This window comes from Eschscholzia californica, unplaced genomic scaffold, assembly GCF_041429995.1.
Source record: "Eschscholzia californica isolate CP2 unplaced genomic scaffold, dmEscCali1.0.p SCAF_6, whole genome shotgun sequence".
NCBI classification, from domain to species: domain Eukaryota; kingdom Viridiplantae; phylum Streptophyta; class Magnoliopsida; order Ranunculales; family Papaveraceae; genus Eschscholzia; species Eschscholzia californica.
This window is the reverse complement of record NW_028238483.1, coordinates 41997847-42011919: the sequence shown is the minus strand read 5'-3', so window position 1 is coordinate 42011919 and position 14073 is coordinate 41997847. Positions and strand designations below refer to the sequence as shown.

At 36.8% G+C, this 14073-nt stretch overlaps 10 non-coding genes across 10 annotated transcripts; all 10 read left to right on the top strand.

Moving 5' to 3' along the window:
* The first annotated feature begins 2692 nt into the window (after positions 1–2692).
* TRNAP-UGG (transfer RNA proline (anticodon UGG)) lies at positions 2693–2764 on the top strand. The gene has a single exon. It is a non-coding gene; the product is annotated as a tRNA-Pro (tRNA).
* A 491-nt stretch (positions 2765–3255) lies between these two features.
* Positions 3256–3327, top strand: TRNAP-UGG (transfer RNA proline (anticodon UGG)). The gene has a single exon. It is a non-coding gene; the product is annotated as a tRNA-Pro (tRNA).
* Positions 3328–3706: 379 nt separating this feature from the next.
* On the top strand, positions 3707–3778 carry TRNAP-UGG (transfer RNA proline (anticodon UGG)). The gene has a single exon. It is a non-coding gene; the product is annotated as a tRNA-Pro (tRNA).
* Positions 3779–4158: 380 nt separating this feature from the next.
* On the top strand, positions 4159–4230 carry TRNAP-UGG (transfer RNA proline (anticodon UGG)). Its single transcript has one exon. It is a non-coding gene; the product is annotated as a tRNA-Pro (tRNA).
* A 564-nt stretch (positions 4231–4794) lies between these two features.
* TRNAP-UGG (transfer RNA proline (anticodon UGG)) lies at positions 4795–4866 on the top strand. The gene has a single exon. It is a non-coding gene; the product is annotated as a tRNA-Pro (tRNA).
* A 257-nt stretch (positions 4867–5123) lies between these two features.
* On the top strand, positions 5124–5195 carry TRNAP-UGG (transfer RNA proline (anticodon UGG)). Its single transcript has one exon. It is a non-coding gene; the product is annotated as a tRNA-Pro (tRNA).
* Positions 5196–5568: 373 nt separating this feature from the next.
* Positions 5569–5640, top strand: TRNAP-UGG (transfer RNA proline (anticodon UGG)). The gene has a single exon. It is a non-coding gene; the product is annotated as a tRNA-Pro (tRNA).
* Positions 5641–6217: 577 nt separating this feature from the next.
* On the top strand, positions 6218–6289 carry TRNAP-UGG (transfer RNA proline (anticodon UGG)). The gene has a single exon. It is a non-coding gene; the product is annotated as a tRNA-Pro (tRNA).
* A 2566-nt stretch (positions 6290–8855) lies between these two features.
* On the top strand, positions 8856–8927 carry TRNAP-UGG (transfer RNA proline (anticodon UGG)). Its single transcript has one exon. It is a non-coding gene; the product is annotated as a tRNA-Pro (tRNA).
* A 441-nt stretch (positions 8928–9368) lies between these two features.
* TRNAP-CGG (transfer RNA proline (anticodon CGG)) lies at positions 9369–9440 on the top strand. The gene has a single exon. It is a non-coding gene; the product is annotated as a tRNA-Pro (tRNA).
* Positions 9441–14073: the final 4633 nt, after the last annotated feature.

The following is a 14073-nucleotide window of genomic DNA, read 5'->3' as shown; positions in this document are numbered from 1 at the left end:
AGACCTATTTTTGAAATATCATTTGTTACGCATTTGACAATATTGTTTGTATCTGGCAGGTCAGTAGAGCGCGAGTTTTGTTTGTCTTCATCACTTTTTATATATTTGGATATTTAAATCTTACGTACCATTCCAATAGAGATGTCTATGCAGATGCGTGGGAGAGGGGGTGGCATAGGTGTGACGGCACGAAACCCCCCTTAAACAATAAGAGATAATGGACAAACCGAGGTCTCTTCAAATAAACCATTAAAAACTAGGTCGTAGCTTACTTGCTAAAAATCTTGTTTTACAAACTTGAGGCCATGAGTTCAATGCAAGAACCTTCCAGTTTTTTTCCTTTCTAAATAGTTAATTTCGATACTTTAAGTTGGTACGCTAAGGCTAATGATTATGGAATTTGAAATTCAATAATTATTGTTTTAATTTTGCTATCTAGATGGTGATTCCTAATGTGTTTAATTTTTCGTAGAGGCATGTAGCAAATTTTTTGTCACAAGTACTTTGAAACACCAAATATGTAGTTACTTATTATGCTCATTTACATTTATATAAAAATATCTTTAGTAATCCAAAATGAAATCTTTTTCACAATGTTATACACAAACAATGATACTACATCTTATATTATCGAAGGATCCTAAATAATTTTTCGAAGCGAACTTTTCTTTCCAGACACACCACTGTGTCTCTGACGTACGGGTACAAGTTATCTCGTAAGGTCCATGCCATAGTTTCATCATCATTGTGTGTAGTATTCGGATAACTAAATCTCACACATCGTGCTCGCCAGCACAAATCGTGGCTTACAGATAGATACTCCGGTAACTTAACCCATCATGTTTACTAGAACTGGCGCACCTGGTTTTAACAAAAATCTAGACAAGTCACAGAAATCAAAACAAAGTGGAACTGATAAAATATAGGTCGATAATTTGAGGAAATAAAGAAATTTTCACGGGTACAAACTTTTGGGTGGAAACAAATTCTTGTTAGGATTCTTTTGTTTCTTCCTCCATCTTCCCCTCCTACTTCCACCATCACTTCCGGCGACTTCCACCACCACGACGGCCTCCACCACCAACTCTGGTCGTCTCCTCTTCTTCTCTCGTCTCGCTTTCTAAGTTTTGGTGAAGGGAGGGAGCCACTTCGCTGAAATTTCGTCTGGTTTTCCAGACAAATGATTCCGACGACAAATGGGCTTTCTCCTCGTCTTAACTTAGAGAAAGAAAGAGACAAAACAAAAGCAGCGAAGAGAGAGAGAGAAGAGAAAGAAAGTGAGTGGATTCCGGCGACCCTCTGTCGACGTTGACGACGTGAGAAAAGGTGTGTTTGGCTCAACTTTTTTTGTTTTCCCGCCCTTTGGTAATCCGGAAACTTTTGTTGTTTCCCCAAACACAGGGACCTAAAACGTATTGCCAAACATGCTCTTCCCAAAACCTAAATCCCCGTAACTCTAAGCCCTAATCTCTCTCCCATCTTTCATATTGATAAAACTGTTTCGAGCCCTTTCCCCCAATCTGCAGTGAAATTAACAGGAGATATCAAAGGGTAAAACTTGTGGTCGGACTTCTACCTCTATCGTCTCCTCAAAACGGGTAATAAGCTTCAGTTTTAGTGTAAAAATTGAAACTTTTACGATCTGATTTAGGCTATAATTCTCCATCTGAATTTTAGGTTTTCTATTTAATATGAAAGAGAATATAAATCTGGGTCTTTCATTTTATATTATATACTACTATTTTGAGTTGCAATAATTGAATAGCTACTATTCTTGTTATTTTAATGCATTACCCTTGAATTCAAACTAGGTTTTCTTGTCTTCTCTGATATTAATCAATTTGGAGTTCCATTTTTAATTGTTGATGAACTATTCGCCCACATGTCTTAGATTGTATTCTGATTGATAGAGCATTTTATGTAAAACTGTTGATTTATTTTCTTATTTCATTGGAGTTGGTTTTGAGGTCTAAATAAGATGGATCAACCTTAAATTTTATGTTAATTTGTTTCGTTTAGACATATTCGATCTACAATGTAGTTTGCCCTCGAAATATAACAATTTGTTAGCTTTATGTTTCCCACGTGGTAACTATACATGGTATAGTGAGATTTTGGTCCAACCTAAGTTCTGCTTTGCGAGAGATCCCGAGTCTGATTCTCGGATTGGAATGCCCCTTAGTTTACATCTTATTGGATGAGTCTCACCAGTATAGCGACTTATGCATTCTGTCCTAGGCTCTAGATTATTCACATTATAAACCAATTGGTTGCCCTAAGAAAAAATAGGCCCAGATAAGGTTCCTAATTCTTGCTTTGGATGCACGAGTTCCCTAACTTGTTCATCTTGTGGGATCTCATCCCATATAGTGCAAAAATTTGAGTTATCTCTGTATTCAAGCGGGATTTCAGTTTAGGTTATGACATCTATCTCTCGAATATACATGTTGCATATGGATGCTGTACACTACAGATGGATCAGACCCATTTGATTCATGAAAGTATTTGAGGAAATATTTTTGTTTCACATGTGCTGTGAACTGACTTTTCTTATACCAATGTTGAGATTTGAGAATATGCAACTAATCAGTTAACCATTGGTTGACTAATTACTAGTCAATGAGAACTGGGTATACTATGGTTGACCTCTATCACCAATTATATTTAAGTAGTTCTCTTTCCTATACCAACTGGGCATTTGGTCTAGTGGTATGATTCTCGCTTTGGGTGCGAGAGGTCCCGAGTTCGATTCTCGGAATGCCCCTTAAATTATCATCTTTTATGATGAGATCTCGCCAATGTAGTTTTGGGGTTTGCAGTTCACGTGTTATGTCTCTGATTTATGTACATGTAACAAACCAGTTATTCGAGATCTGACTTATGAAAATTGGCATTAGTCTGCCTAAGTAAACAGTTTCTGCTTTACGTCTCTAACTTATGTGTATTACATATCAATATTTTAATAAGTATGAACCAGTTGTTCAACTAAGATAGGCCGGGCTTGTTCAAATCCATTTGATACATGGCATTCTTGTAAGGAATAGATATATACATGTATATTGAGCAAGAAATGAACTTCAAGCTAAATTAGACAGGAGACGTGTTGAGATCTGAGATGCTTTTTGTACTAGCAACGAATCAATGGCTATGCGACTAAGTATCGTTTAAAAATACGTAGTCAATGGTAAATAATATGGTTGACCTCTAAGTCTCTAACACAATGATAGTTACCCAATTCTGTTTTCTACAGCAATTGGGCATTTGGTCTAGTGGTATGATTCTCGCTTTGGGTGCGAGAGGTCCCGAGTTCGATTCTCGGAATGCCCCCAACTTTTTCATATTTCATGGTGACATCCCACCAATATAATTTTAGGTATTTATGAATAAGTTTATCTATTCTATCCCTGTCATGTACTTTGCATCTGACTATGTTCATCATTTTAAAATAATTGGTCAACTAAGAAACACCGAGGATATATCGGATCCATTTATTTCATGGCATTATTTGGGAAATAGCTATGTACTTGTGTGTAGATTTGGAAATGAACTCTGAACTCATCAGACTGTGTAAATTGTCAAGTCTTAAGAATTTGTTTTCTGCAGGTGACAAACAGATATAACGATGTTTATGCAAATAAATGACATTTAATAATACCTAGTCGATGGTATATAATATGTTTGATGTCATCTGTTTTCAATACCAATTGGGCATTTGGTCTAGTGGTATGATTCTCGCTTTGGGTGCGAGAGGTCCCGAGTTCGATTCTCGGAATGCCCCTTAAGTTTTCATCTTTTAAGATGAGATCTAGCCAATATAATTTTAGGTATTAATGTATCAGTTTGTCAATTGTATCCATGTCATGTACTTTCACCTGACCATGTTCATTATTATAAAACAATTGGTCAACTAAGAAAAACCAGGGTTATATCAAATCCATTTGTTTCATGCCATTATTTTTTGGAAATACTTATGTACTTGTATGTGGACTTGGAGATAAGCTCTGAACTCCTCAGACAATGTGCAGTGTCGAGTTTTAAGAATGTGATTTCTGCAGGTGACCAACCGATGTGGTAATTTTTCTGCAAATAACTGTCATTTAATAGTACCTAGTAGATGGTATATAATATGGTTGAAGTCATCTGTTTTCAATACCAATTGGGCATTTGGTCTAGTGGTATGATTCTCGCTTTGGGTGCGAGAGGTCCCGAGTTCGATTCTCGGAATGCCCCAAAGTTTTCATCTTTTGCGATGAGATCTTACCAATCTAGGAGCTTGCTTGATGTGTCTATCTTGGTCTTATCTATTCTTCATCTGAAAGTGTTAATGTTATCAACTAATTGGTCCCTCTAATGTAAACTAGGTCTAGATCAGATACATGGACTTTGATGAGGTGGTGGCGTTCCCACTTTGAGCGAATTAGTTCCTTAACTTATCTGTCTTATGAGATCTAGCCTTTTGTAGTTTGTCTAGCAAAAGGATTGAATTCTGCAATTGAATTAAGCACTAGAATTCCGATCAGTTTATGCTTTCTGTCTCTGAAATATAAATTTTCCACCTGAATGCTTTACCAGAAAGTATGGTTAAATTAGATCCATTGGATTCATGGCGTTGTACATGTGCTGAAATGTGAATCTGATTTTAGCATCTCGGGTATGCCGCGTGAAATGTTGAGATTTTTTAAAATATGCAACTAAGTAACATAGACCTGTAATAACTAGTTAATCATTCCAGGAATGTTATGTTTGACCTCTATCACTTATAACATTGGAGTAGTTCTATTTTTTATACCAATTGGGCATTTGGTCTAGTGGTATGATTCTCGCTTTGGGTGCGAGAGGTCCCGAGTTCGATTCTCGGAATGCCCCCAACTTTTTCATCCTTTAATTTTTAAGGTGATATCTCAGCAATTGGTAGGTGCTTGTCTAGTAGCTTTTGAATTCTATTTTCTGATTTTTATATTTTACACCAGTTAATCAGCTTTTCATACGAAGTGTAAACCAACTGGTCTACTAAGACAGGCTGGGAGATAAACTTTTAATGCCTAGACAATCCCTAAATGGTATATGATATGGTTGCCTTTTAATAAAATGATAGTACAGCAATTATGTTTTCTGTACCAGTTGGGCATTTGGTCTAGTGGTATGATTCTCGCTTTGGGTGCGAGAGGTCCCGAGTTCGATTCTCGGAATGCCCCTAAAGTTAATAAGTATCTTTTATGATGAGATCTCACTTGTACGGTGAGGTATTTGTATACACTTCATGCATTTTACTTTCCGACTTCCATAGTCTGCATCTGAATGCATCACTCATTATAAACCAATCGGTTCACCCAGAAAAACCTAGCGTCATTCGACCAGTTGGATTTTTTTTCTTCGAAAACAGTTATGTACTTATTGACTACTGGGGAATAAACCCCTAGGTTCTTCGACTATGTTAAGGATGTGAGATCTGAGTATATGTTTTCTGCAAGTGACAGATTGTTGTTTATGTGAACCTAATCAGTGGTATTTGATATGGTTGATCTTTACTAGAACAATAGTGAACCAATCTTGTTACCTATACCAATTGGGCATTTGGTCTAGTGGTATGATTCTCGCTTTGGGTGCGAGAGGTCCCGAGTTCGATTCTCGGAATGCCCCTTAATTTTTTGTCTTCTAGGATGAGATCCTACCAATCTAGGACTGTAGGAGCTAATGTATCTACTTAGACTTATCTATTTTTCATTTGAATATCCTAATATTATAAACCAACTCTCTAACAAAACCAATTATAGATCAGATCCACAGAACTTGGTCAGGTGGTGTTTTTCTTGCTTTGTGCCCATGTCCTAACTTATTCGTCTTCTGAGATCTCGCCTGTCGTAGTTTTGTCTAGCAAAAAGGTTAAACGTTGCCACCGTATTCGAGACTGGAATTCAAGTCAGTCCATGCTTTCTGTCTTCTGGAATATAGATTTTGCACCTGGATGTCTTCTTGAGAAGTAGGAATGAATCAGATCCATTGGTGACATCGCATTAAGGAAAAAGCATTTCATACATGTGCTGAGACTGTGAATCTGATTTTATTATCTTGTTTATGCACTGTGAAATGTTGAGATTTCAAAATATGCAATTAAGCATCATAAACTTATAGTATTAACTAGTCAAACCTAGTAGGTATGCTATGGTTGACCTCTACCACTAACTACATTGAGGTACTTCTGCTGTATATACCAATTGGGCATTTGGTCTAGTGGTATGATTCTCGCTTTGGGTGCGAGAGGTCCCGAGTTCGATTCTCGGAATGCCCCTCACTTTTTCATCTTGTAAGATAAAATCCCACCAATATAGTTTGAGATATTCTTGTAGCAGTTTGTGCCTGCTTTTGACTTTTATATTTTGCATCTGAATGCATTACTCATGTAAAACCTGTTAGTCCACTAAACTACTAAAGAAAGCAGGGTCTTGCTAGATCTATTTGATTGATATCACTATTTTTGGGATTTAGGTATACACTTATGCAGACTTATGAAAAGACTTATAGCTCCTAATACTATGTGAATTTCGAGGTTTGAGAATGTGTTTTCTCCATGTGACAAACCGATGTTAGTTCTACTGTTATTAGTTCTGGTTTATTCATCAAGTGTGATTTGGGCTAGTGGCTAGTTGTGTACTTGTACGATTCTTGCATTGGACCCACTAACAAGACCAGTCTTGAATAGGATCCATTGAATTTGGTTAGGTGGTGCGATTCTCGCTTTGGGTGTGTGAGTACCTTAGTTGTTCATCTCATGGGATCTCAACCAATGTAGTTTGTTTAGCAAATATATGTGCTCTCTATCTTTGAATTCAAGACTGGAACTCAAATTAGTTTATGCCTTCTGTCTCACTAATATGCAATTTGCATATGAATGTTTTGCTTGAAAAATGTGAAACAGGTAAGATGCATTTGATTCATATGTTTTAGGAAATATTGTTTTTTATGTATGTCCTGAAACTGTAAATGTCATTTTAGCACCTTGGATATGCATCCTGAAATGTCAAGATTTGAGATATGCAACTAAGAGTACTATTTGACTTGTACTAACTAGTCAATTGTACTAGGTATGCTAAGGTTGACCTCCATTACTAATTACAGTGATGTAGTTCTGCTGTTTATACTATTTAGTCGTGGTATGATTCCCACTTTGGTTGTGAGAGGTCTCACTCAATTTCGATTCTCAGAATGCCCCTTACTTTTCGTCTTCTACGATGAGATTTCCCCGATATAGTCACGGGGGTTAATGTAGCTGTTCACGCATTATGTCTCTGACACATTTTCACTTTGTTGGATGAGATCTCCCCTATATAGTTATAGGAGTCTCGGGTCCGTGTAGCGGTTTACGCATTATATGTCTCTAACTTAGGTGTGACAAATGATTGGGCCGAGCTGTAATATAGATCAATAGTAATCCAGTTTTGCTTTGTATACCAATTACTCATTTGATCTAGTGGTGAGGTTTGGTCCACTGGTAAGATGAACTCTCACCACTAAACGCTTTCTGTGTTTCTGACTTTTGTATTTTTCATCTGAATACATCAACCGTTATAAATCGATTGGCGCGTTGAGAAAAACCACGAGTTTTATTAAATCCATTTGATCCATGGCTACTTGTCTTGGAAAATAGCTATATATTTACTGCAGATGAGAATAGGCTTCTAGCTCCTTAGAGTATGTCAAAAATGAAATCTCAGAATGTATTTCGACAAGTATCAAAGTGATGCTTATCAGCTTATGTGACTGTCACCGAGTATCATTGAAACCTAGCTAGGCACTGGAATTTGATATGGTTAATATATTGATATTACATAATGATGTATTCTACGTTAGTTGGGCATCTCTGCTAGTGGTACCAATCCATTTTATCTATTATCTGTTGATTCTGTTTTATGTCATAGTAGCCGAGTTTGATTATTGGAAACAAATTTGTCTGGAATATGCAGAGCTTTCCTGTCTTTGCGGTTCACCGGTTTGGAAATGAGGTCATGAGTTCCAATCCTGCTGCGAAAGCCCGAAACCCTTTTCATCTACTTAGATGAAGATATATAACTCTTGAAATAGTTTTAGGTGCGTGTCTATCATTTCAGAGTTTATATGTTAAAGTTGTTCTCGGAGGGCATCGGAGTCTTGCATTTTGTCTCTGAACACATTACTTCAAATAGTAGTTTCACCATAACCCTGAAAAGAAAAAAAGAGATACGGATCAGACCCATTTGATTCATTTCATTCCTATAGATAACAGTTCAATATAGAACTGGTAATTTAATATCCTAAGTGCCTGATTAAGTAGTTTGCAGAAAATATATTATGCTGACATTCTACCGAAAACATAGATAGAAGAATCATTGGAGTTACTCTCCCAAGTCCCATCAGCAAGCAGCAAGCAGACTAAGCAGGAGACAACCACCATCTTTCAGTGCTAGTATGGCCAATGAAGGACTGAGGAGGGTTTCCTTCTGAAGGGAATAATTCCTCTCCACTCAAAAGAGCGATTGCGAGTGGATTTCAGGTTCACAGGGGATTTGACTCCTTCTCTATCTAGTTAATTGGGCTATCGTACATGAGCTTCCCTTGGTCCAACATCTAAATAAAATAATAAAGGGTGGGTGCCGGATAGGAACCGGCGGCCTTGCCACTTCAAGATTTATAATAAGCTTTCGCTCACGGGGATATATTGAACTGACCCAGTCTTTTGTTTGGAAACTGAAACTATTCCAGTCTTTGGGCGTCTAGTATTGCCGTCTAATATCTTTATTCCTTATTTGGTTTTTCTTTCGCATCTTATTCCTCTTTATTGCACGTATTTAGATTTGTGGTTCTTCTATTGAATATCAAACGGGCATTTGGTCTAGTGGTATGATTCTCGCTTTGGGTGCGAGAGGTCCCGAGTTCGATTCTCGGAATGCCCCGATTCATTATTTTTATATTATCTCTGTGTTTCTTAAGGTATTTTTTTGTGTATCATCTTTTTTGTCTTTTGTTTGTGACTTTATATATTTGGCTAGTCTAATACCGTCTTTCTTCATCTTAGTGAAGTAATTGGTATGGTTTGTATCATGTGTTTTTTGTTGAAAATGTGTATCATGTGTTGGATTAGTTAAGATGGTAAACATCTCTCTCTTTATCAATATTATATACTTTTTCTTTACAACTATTTTAGATCCACAAAATGAAAGCAACCCCATAATGTCAATACTAATAATTTCAACAAAGTTTCAAGAATTAAATTATTTGAGATAAATTTTCCCATAGATTATTTGGTTCCCGATTTCAAGATATGTGTAATAATAACAAACTAACATTTGTGAAGTTCGGTAAAATAATATATAGTTCTACTTCTCAGCACTAACGGGCGTTTGGTCTAGTGGTATGATTCTCGCTTCGGGTGCGAGAGGTCCCGAGTTCGATTCCCGGAACGCCCCCAAATCATCTTTTTTAACTCCAACCAAAATTTCAGTTGAATGATTTCACCTGCCTATAGCAAAACCATGAGTGCCTAAAATTCTTCAATCAATTATGGGCTTTATCTAACGGGATATATTGAGTAGCTACTTGGGCCAAACTATATTTTTCAAACCCAAGAACATTAATCTGCACAACTAGATAGTGTCACTTTTTTTGAAGTGTTGGGAACTTGGGAAACAACTGTAATTAGTACTCCTACTAAATTTGCTCTCTCGAAAATATAAACACCCTTAAACTTTGATTACTATGAAAATTGGTTTAAAGAGATTATGGGCAATTATCCAAAAACTAGATTAGTGATTTGTACTGTAAAAAGAAGAAAGGCAGCATGCATCAAGATTCACTCTGGCACATAGATATTGTGTATTGGATCTAATTTGGGTTTTGAGTATTCCATGTGGCTGCAGACTTCGCTGAGATATGTGAGGCCGATCAACCTTCCCGACCCTAGATCAACCGACCTCTGGAATTCAGTACCAATAAATCCATCAATACATTGTTTTCGCATCACCTCCACACTAACTATTTTGAAAAAAGACATCTTTTCATAAGATTTTTGATATTTGAAAATACTCATCTCGGATAAATGTCACCATCTAACAATGAACTAACTAGTGTGTCAACAACAAAATTGTGTCAAAGTAGTAATTATGTATGTTGAGTTACCTATAATATAGTGTGCTAAATGATTTCACTCTTACACCTATCTAAAAATTCATTGAACTAAACAAGTAGAAAATAAATCCCTTAGCTGTCATTCTTTGACATGATTGACCCAATTAATCCCTTAACTAGAAATTTCATTTCTCATCAACATTATTAATAAGCCAAAACTGTTTTTTAGGCCGCGGCTTTGGAGAATAAAGAAAAGTCTCAGGGGAATAAAGAGAGTTTCATTTTGAATCCAAAAAATTATCTCTTTGCTTTTTGTACCCCATTCTTTCTCCATTTCCTCTCTTCTGCTCCTTCTCTCTCTCTTGCTTGTTCTCTCTCTATATCTCTCTTTCCTGTTAATGGTGAAGATTTACAGAGACAAACAAATAATTTTTCAAGAAACAAATAGATTTGCTATGTAAATTAAGTACTACATCAACAATCAGATTTCATATTGACGATAGATTCTAGTTTGATATGAGACCATTACTGGAACAAACTGCAGTTTTTCTTTAGATTGATCACTAAATAATCAGATAATCAAATAACTTCAACAACTAATGTTACTCTTCTTCTGTCAGATTAAGACCTCAAATAGATATTGCTCACCTTCTTTATCATCTCTGATTTCCTCTGATTTCTTGTTCTTCCTTCTCTTTATTCTTGCCTACAAACTTCACTTAAGGGTTGTAAAGTACGTCGGCAAAATCGTCTTCCTTTTCTGGTTCAGCAATTTCTCGTCATCATCTTCTTGAATCTAAATCTTCTTTCTAAGATGTTTTTTTTTTGTAGGAAGTCACTTTGGTACTGTGGGAAGAAATTTGATGATGATTACAACAAAACCCATCATTCTCATAGTTTTATCGGTCATCATCATCCAAAAGAGCATAACTTTATTTTCTTTTTAACCAACATAACTGCTTCTTTTTCTTTTCCTCGATAATTACTCAGAAGAGATGGTTTATGTGAAACCCTAGAAAAATCTCTTTAGCGAAGGTAAGTGTCTAACTTGACTCCCATTTTAGGTTTGGTTAAGGTTCCCAGAACATCCAAAGTTCAACAAGATTTCCCACAACATCAACAAGAGAGGATGATTGTTTTGCTAATCCAATCACAAACTGATCAAGAGAAAGGGTTAGGAGGTGGCAGTGGTGATCAGTACCTGGCCGGAATAGTGGTGGTAGTCGGAAGTTATAGTGGGGGGGAGAGGGGAAGATGAAGATTAGAGGGAAAAATACAACTTAATAAATTTTGAGTTAAAAACAAAGATTACCCCTACATCAATCTTGGCCTTTTTTTACTTTCCCTTCTCCCCATCTTTGCAATTTTGCCCCCAACAATCTTTACTCTCTTACCCCTGGCCCTAGGTTACTTTGGGATCTCTTTGATTATTTTTTTTTCAATTTTTTTTACAATCCAAGTAGTTCTAGCTAGCTCACTGAAATTTAACTAGTTTGGAAGACATGAACCTAAATAACCAACATTTCTTTTTACATATAGTGATTTGTAAAAAGAAGAAAGGCAGCATGCATCAAGAATCACTCTGGCACATAGATACTGTGTATTGGATCTAATTTGGGTTTTGAGTATTCCATGTGGCTGCAGACTTCGGCTCAGATATGTGAGGCCGATCAACCGACCTCTAGAATTCAGTACCAATAAATCCATCAATACATTGTTTCCGCATCACTTCCACACTAACTATTTTGAAAAGAGACATCTTTTCATAAGATTTTGAGTTAATTCCTATATGGCCCCCTACTTTGTGACCAGCTTCCTTTATGGCCCCCTTTTTTTCGTAAATTCAAATATGACCCCCTATTTTCAGACAAATGTCATTACTACCCCTCTGATTAATGTATTTTCAAAATAAAATAAAAAACAAAACCTAAATTCCACCTCACTTCCTTCTCCACCACTCATCTCTCTCCACGTCACCTCTCTCTCCAACTCACCTCTCTCTCTCTCTCTCCAACTCATCTCTCTCCAACTCACCTCTCTCTCTCTCCAAGTCAGTCCTTCTTCTCCGACCAAGGTCGCCGGCCGGAAAAATTTTCCGGCCGACGACCTTAAAATAATTTTTTTTTACTTCTTCTCTCTCTCTAGAAACTCCGGCGAAGGGGAAACCCCTTCGCCGGAGAAGGTCTGTTCAAGAACAGACCTTCAAGATCTGTTCAAGAACAGACCTTCAAGATCTGTTCAAGAACAGACCTTCAAGATCTGTTCAAGAACAGACCTTCAAGATCTGTTCACGAACAGACCACGAGGGTCTGTTCACGAACAGACCTCGAGGGTCTGTTCTTGAACAGACCTCGGGGGTCTGTTCGAGGTCTGTTCTTGAGCAGACCTCGATGGTCTGTTCTTGAACAGACCACGAAGGTCTGTTCAAGAACAGACCTTCTCCGGCGAAGGGGTTTCCCCTTCGCCGGAGTTTCTAGAGAGAGAGAAGAAGTAAAAAAAAAAAAATTTCTTTTTTTTTTTTTATGGTCGCCGGTCGGAAAATCCGGCGACCTTGGTCGGAGAAGAAGGAGTGACTTGGAGAGAGAGAGAGAGAGAGGTGAGTTAGAGAGAGGGAGAGAGAGGTGAGTTAGAGAGAGAGATGAGTTGGAGAGAGAGAGAGGTGAGTTGGAGAGAGAGGTGAGATGGAGAGAGAGAGAGAGATGATGTGGAGAGATATGTGTGGGGGAGTAGGAAGTGAGGTGGAATTCAATTTTTTTTTTTTTCTTTTATGTTGAAAAAATATTAATGAGAAGGGTAATCAGGACATTTACCTCAAAATAGGGGGCCATATTTGAATTTACGAAAAAAAGGGGGTCATAAAGGAAGCTGGTCACAAAGTAGGGGGCCATATAGGAATTAACTCTAAGATTTTTGATATTTGAAAATACTCATCTCGGGTAAATGTCACCATCTAACAATGAACTAACTAGTGTATCAACAACAAAATTGTGTCAAAGTAGTAATTATGTATGTTGAGTTACCTATAATATAGTGCTTAATGATTTCACTCTTACACCTATCTAAAAATTCATTGAACTAAACAAGTAGAAAATAAATCCCTTAGCTGTCATTCTTTAACATGATTGACCCAATTAATCCCTTAACTAGAAATTTCATTTCTCATCAACATTATTAATAAGCCAAAACTGTTTTTTAGGCCGCGGTTTTGGGGAAAAAAGAAAAGTCCCAGGGGAATAAAGAGAGTTTCATTTTGAATCCAAAAAATTATCTCTTTACTTTTTGTACCCCATTCTCCATCTCCTCTCTTCTGCTCCTTTTCTCTCTCTTGCTTGTTCTCTCTCTATATCTCCCTTTCCTGTTAATGGTGAAGATTTACAGAGACAAACAAATAATTTTTCAAGAAACAAATAGATTTGCAATGTAATTAAATTAAGTACTACATCAACAATCAGATTTCGATAGGTTCTAGTTTGATATGAGACCATTACTGGAACAAACTGCAGTTTTTCTTCAGATTGATCTCTAAATAATCAGATAATCAAATAACTTCAACGACTAATGTTACTCTTTTTCTGTCAGATTAAGACCTCAAATAGATATTGCTCACCTTCTTTATCATCCCTGATTTCCTCTGATTTCTTGTTCTTCCTTCTCTTTATTCTTGCCTAGAAACTTCACTTAAGGGCTGGCAAAATCGTCTTCCTTTTCTGATTCAGCAATTTCTCGTCATCATCTTCTTGAATCTAAATCTTCTTTCTAAAATGTTTTTTTTTGTAGGAAGTCACTTTGGTACTGTGGGAAGAAATTTGATGATGATTACAACAAAACCCGTCATTCTCATAGTCCTAGCGGTCATCATCATCATCCAAAAGAGCATAACTTTATTTTCTTTTTAACCAACATAACTGCTTCTTCTTCTTTTCCTTGATAATTACTCAGAAGAGATGGTTTATGTGAAACCCTAGAAAAATCTCT